This window comes from Arachis stenosperma, chromosome 5 (genome assembly GCF_014773155.1).
Source record: "Arachis stenosperma cultivar V10309 chromosome 5, arast.V10309.gnm1.PFL2, whole genome shotgun sequence".
In the NCBI taxonomy this organism is placed as follows: Eukaryota; Viridiplantae; Streptophyta; class Magnoliopsida; order Fabales; family Fabaceae; genus Arachis; species Arachis stenosperma.
Genome location: NC_080381.1, coordinates 48807547 through 48813892, shown reverse-complemented (window position 1 = coordinate 48813892; position 6346 = coordinate 48807547). Strand labels below are relative to the sequence as shown.

General features: G+C 39.6%; 1 non-coding gene across 1 annotated transcript; it reads right to left on the bottom strand.

Annotated features, from left to right (window-relative positions):
• LOC130932238 (small nucleolar RNA R71) lies at positions 1-104 on the bottom strand. The gene has a single exon (XR_009067397.1). It is a non-coding gene; the product is annotated as a small nucleolar RNA R71 (small nucleolar RNA).
• Positions 105-6346: the final 6242 nt, after the last annotated feature.

Below are 6346 nucleotides of genomic sequence, written 5' to 3'. Positions count from 1 at the left end.
AAGCTTAGAGTGGATGTTTAGACCTTTAAACAAAAAGATGGTGAATCCCTCTATGAAGCTTGGGAAAGATACAAGCAGCTGACCAAAAGGTGTCCATCTGACATGTTTTCAGAATGGACCATATTAGATATATTCTATTATGGTCTATCTGAGTTTTGAAAAATGTCATTGGACCATTCTGCAGGTGGATCCATTCACCTAAAGAAAACGCCTGCAGAAGCTCAAGAACTTTTTGACATGGTTGCAAATAACCAATTCATGTACACTTCTGAGAGGAATTCCGTGAATAATGGGACGCCTCAGAGGAAGGGAGTTCTTGAAATTGATGATCTGAATGCCATATTGGCTCAGAACAAAGTGTTGACTCAGCAAGTCAACATGATCTCTCAAAGTCTGAATGGATGGCAAAATGCATCCAACAATACTAAAGAGGCAGCTTCTGAAGAAGCTTATGATCCTGAGAACCCTGCAATAACAAAGGTAAATTACATGGGTGAACCTTATGGAAACACCTATAACTCATCATGGAGAAATCACCCAAATTTCTCATGGAAGGATCAACAAAAGCCTCAACAAGGCTTTAACAATGGTGGACGCAATAGGCTGAGCAATAGCAAGCCTTTTCCATCATCTTCTCAGCAACAGACAGAGAATTCTGAACAAAACACTTCTAATTTAGCAAATTTAGTCTCTGATCTGTCAAAAGCCACTTTCAGTTTCATGAGTGAAACAAGATCCTCCATCAGAAATCTAGAGGCACAAGTGGGCCAGCTGAGTAAGAAAGTCATTGAAACTCCTCCCAGTATTCTCCCAAGCAATACAGAAGAGAATCCAAAAGGAGAGTGCAAGGCCATTGATGTGATCAATATGGCCGAATGCACAAGGGAGGAGAAGGACTAAAATCCTAGTGAGGAAGACCTCCTGGGACGTCTCTCAAGCAAGAAGGAGTTTCCTATTAAGGATCCAAAGGAATCTGAGGCTCATATAGAGACCATAGAGATTCCATTAAATCTGCTTCTGCCATTCATGAGCTCTGAAGACTATTTTTCATCTGAGGAGGATGAAGATGTGACTGGAGAGCAAGTTGCTCAATATTTAGGAGCTATCATGAAGCTGAATGCTAAGCTGTTTGGTAATGAGACTTGGGAAAGTGAACCTCCCTTGCTCATTAATGAACTAGTTACCTGGATTCAGCAAATTTTACCTCAAAAGAGACAAGATCCTGGCAAGTTCTTAATACCTTGTACCATAGGCACCATGACCTTTGAAAAAGCTCTATGTGATATGGGGTCAGGGATAAATCTTATGCCACTCTCTGTAATGGAGAAGCTGGGGATCATTTAGGTACAACCTGCCTTGTTCTTATTACAATTGGCAGACAAGTCATTGCGACAAGCTTATGGAATAGTAGAGGACATATTAATAAAGGTTGAAGGCCTTTACATCCCTGCTGATTTCATAATCTTAGACACTGGGAAGGAAGAGGATGAGTATATCATCCTTGGAAGACCTTTCCTAGCCACAGCAGGAGCTTTGATAGATGTCAACAGAGGTGAATTAGTCCTTCAATTGAATGGGGACTACCTTGTGTTTAAGGCACATGGCCATCCCTCTGTGACAAAAGAGAGTGAGCATAAAGAGCTTCTCTCAATTCAGAGTCAAAAAGAGCCCCGACAGTCAAACTCTAAGTTTGGTGTTGGGAGGCCACAACCAAACTCTAAGTTTGGTGTTACATCCCCACAACCAAACTCTAAGTTTGGTATTGGGACTATACAACATTGACCTGATCACCTTTGTGGCTCCATGAGAGCCCACTGTCAAGCTAATGACATTAAAAGAGCGCTTGTTGGGAGGCAACCCAATTTTTATTTATCTAATTTTTAATTTATTTTATTGTTATTTTGTGTTTTATTAGGTACATGATCATGTGGAGTCACGAAAAAAAAATATAAAAATTAAAAAATAGTATCAAAAATAGTAGAAGAAAAATCACACCCTGGAGGGAGGAAAGACTGGCGTTCAACGCCAGTAAGGAGCATCTGGCTGGCGTTTAACGCCAGAACAGAGCATGAATCTGGCGCTGAACGCCTGAAACAAGCAACATTCTGGCGTTTGAACGCCGGGAAAGTGCCTTGAGGAAAGCTGGCGCTGAACGCCAGTAACAAGCATAGAACTGGCGTTCAACGCCAGAAACATGCTACACATGGGCGTTGAACGCCCAGAGTGTACATCATCTCGGCGTTTAAACGCCAGAATGGTGTGCAAAGGCATTTTACATGCCTAATTGGTGCAGGGATGTAAATCCTTGACACTTCAGGATCTGTGGACCCCACAGGATCCCTACCTACCTCACCCTCTCTCTCCATTCATGGTCATCCTTTCTGTTTTTCATTCACCACTCACATCTATCCACTCTTCCCCAAAAACCCCACCCACCTTCAAAATTCCAAACTCTTTCCCACCCAAACCCACCCATATAGCCGAATACACACATCCCTCCATCTCCTCCATATCTTCTTCTTATTCTTCATCTTTTCTTTCTTCTCTTGCTCGAGGGCGAGCAATTTTCTAAGTTTGGTGTGGTAAAAGCATAGCTTTTTGTTTTTCCATAACCATTGATGGCACCTAAGGCCAGAGAAACTTCAAAAAAAAAAAAAAGAGAAAAGGGAAGACAAAAGCTTCCACCTCTGAGTCATGGGAGATGGAAAGACTCATCTAGAGGGTTTATAGCTCAGTAGTAGAACATTTGACTGCAAATCAAGAGATCCCTAAGATACCTCAGGGGATAAATTGTCCTCCACACAATTAGTGGGAGCAACTAAGGATAAGAACACCAAAATTACTAGGGATCATCCAACAGAAGCAAGGAAGAGACATAAAGGAGCTCAAAGAGCACCATTGGTTCTTCAAGAAGGCGCCACCCTCACTAAGGTGGACTTATTCCTTGTTCTTATTTCTCTGTTTTTCGATTTTTATGCTTCATGTTTATTTATGTTTTGTGTCTCTACTTCATGATCATTAGTGTTTAGTAACTATGTCTTAAAGTTATGAATAATTCCATTAATCCTTCACCTTTCTTAAATGAAAAATGTTTTTAATTCAAAAGAACAAGAAGTACATGAATTTCGAATTTATCCTTGAATTTAGTTTAATTATATTGATGTGGTGACAATACTTTTTGTTTTTTGAATGAATGCTTGAACAGTGCATATTTTTGATCTTGTTGTTTATGAATGTTAAAACTATTGGCTCTTGAAAGAATGATGAACAAAGAGAAATGTTATTGACAATCTGAAAAATCATGAAAATTGATTCTTGAAGCAAGAAAAAGCAGTGAAAAGTAAAAAGCTTGCGAAAAAGAAAAAAAATGGCGAAAAAAATAGAAAGAAAAAGAAAAAGCAAGCTGAAAAAGCCAATAGCCCTTAAAACCAAAAGGCAAGGGTAAAAAGGATCCAAGGCTTTGAGCATCAATGGATAGGAGGGCCCAAGGAAATAAAATCCAGGCCTAAGCGGCTAAATCAAGCTATCCCTAACCATGTGCTTGTGTCATGCAGGTCCAAGTGAAAAGCTTGAGACTGAGTGGTTAAAGTCGTGATCCAAATCAAAAGAGTGTGCTTAAGAGCTCTGGACACCACTAACTGGGGACTCTAGCAAAGCTGAGTCACAATTTGAAAAGGTTCACCCAGTTATGTGTCTCTGGCATTTATGTATCCGGCGGTAATACTGGAAAACAAAGTGCTTAGGGCCACGGCCAAGACTCATAAGTAGCTGTGTTCAAGAATCAACATGCTTAACTAGGAAAATCAATAACACTATCCGAAATTATAAGTTCCTAGAGAAGCCAATCATTCTAAACTTCAAAGGAAAAAGTGAGATGCCAAAACTGTTCAGAGGCAAAAAGCTACAAGTCCCGCTCATCTAATTATAATTAATATTCATTGATATTCTGGAATTTATAGTATATTCTCTTCTTTTTATCCTAATTGATTTTCAGTTGCTTGGGGACAAGCAACAATTTAAGTTTGGTGTTGTGATGAGCGGATAATTTATACGCTTTTTGGCATTGTTTTTAGGTAGTTTTTAGTAAGTTCAAGCTACTTTTAGGGATGTTTTCATTAGTTTTTATGTTAAATTCACATTCCTGGACTTTACTATGAGTTTGTGTGTTTTTCTGTAATTTCAGGTAATTTCTGGCTGAAATTGAGGGACTTGAGCAAAACTCTGAAAAAGGCTGACAAAAGGAATGCTGATGCTGTTGGAATCTGACCTCCCTGCACTCAAAATAGATTTTCTGGAGATACAGAACTCCAAATGGCGTGCTCTTAACGGTGTTAGAAAGTAGACATCCAGAGCTTTCCAGCAATATATAATAGTCCATACTTTATTCGGGAATTGATGACGTAAAGTGGCGCTTAACGCCAAGTACATGCTGCTGTCTGGAGTCAAACGCCAGAAACACGTCACAACCCGGAGTTGAACGCCAGAAACACGCTATAACTCGGCGTTTAACTCCAAAGGAAGCCTCAGCTCATGGATAGATCAAGCTCAGCCCAAACACACACCAAGTGGGCCCCGGAAGTGAATTTATGCATCAATTACTTACCTCTGTAAACCCTAGTAGCTAGTTTAGTATAAATAAGACTTTTTACTAGTGTGTTAGTTGTCTTTTGACCACATTACATCTTTGGTCTCAGTTTTGTTTTATTCTTCATCTTAGGAGGCCATTGATCACATTTTGGGGCTGCCCATTCGGCCATGCCTGAACCTTTCACTTATGTATTTTCAACGGTGGAGTTTCTACACACCATAGATTAAGGGTGTCGAGCTCTGCTGTACCTCAAGTTTCAATACAATTACTATTATCTTCTATTCAATTCTCTTTTATTCTTATTCCAAGATATACGTTGCACTTCAACTTGATGAATGTGATGATCCGTGACACTCATCATCATTCTCACCTATAAACGCGCGTGACTGACAACCACTTCCGTTCTACCTTAGGCCAGGCGCATATCTCTTAGATTCCCCAACAGAATCTTCGTGGTATAAGCTAGAAAGATGGCAGCATTCATGGGAATCCGGAAAGTCTAACCTTGTCTGTGGTATTCCGAGAAGGATTCCGGGAATCCGGAAAGTCTAACCTTGTCTGTCGTATTCCGAGTAAGATTCTGGGATTGAATGACTGTGACGAGCTTCAAACTCCTGAAGGCTGGGCGTTAGTGACAGGCGCAAAAGTATCAAAGGATTCTATTCTAACCTGATTGAGAACCGACAGATGATTAGCCGTGCTGTGACAGAGCATAGGACTATTTTCACTGAGAGGATGGGATGTAGCCATTGACAACAGTGATGCCCTACATACAGCTTGCCATGGAAAGGAGTAAGAAGAATTGGGTGAATGTAATATGAAAGTAGAGATTCAAGAGGAGCACAGCATCTCCATACGCCTATCTGAATTTCCCACTGTTGATCTACATAAGTATTTCTATCCTATTTTATTTTTTGTTTATTATTAATTTTCAAACTTATCCATAATCAATTATTATCCGCCTAACTGAGATTTACAAGGTGACCATAGCTTGCTTCATACCAACAATCTCTGTGGGATCGACCCTTACTCACGTAAGGTATTACTTGGATGACCCAGTACACTTGCTGGTTAAGTTGAACGGAGTTATGACCACGCATAGTTGTAAACCATGGCATTGGTATCATGTTTTTGGCGCCATTGCCAGGGAAAGAAAAAGCAATGAATTTTACAAAATGCAATAACATATGAATCACAATTTTGTCCACCAATCCCTGAGGTCCCATTCAAGCTCAAAAAAAATGAGTATCCGGAGATCCGACATGAGATCCAAAGAAGAGGTTGGGAAGTTCTAACCAACCCCATTCAACAAGTCAGAATCTTAATGGTTCAAGAGTTCTATGCCAATGCATGGATCACTAGGAACCATGATCAAAGTGTGAACCCGAATCCAAAGAATTATCTTACAATGGTTCGGGGGAAATACTTAGATTTTAGTCTGGAAAATGTGAGGTTGGCGTTCAACTTACCCATGATGCAAGGAGATGCATGATGAAAAGTCATCATATACCCATTTTTCAAGCTAATTTCACTTGTTTTGTTAGCATTTATGCACTTTCTTGCATCCTAAGTTAGTGATTTGGAGTAAAAATGCATAACTTCTCTAAATCAAGCAACCACTATGAAATTAATGATAAATCATGAGGTTTAAGCTTATTTTAATTGCATTTTAATTGATTTATAAACCTCTTGAATTTAGTGATACTTTGAGTGGTTGTTTGGTTTATTTTAGGTGAAGAAAAGAAAAGAAAATGAAAA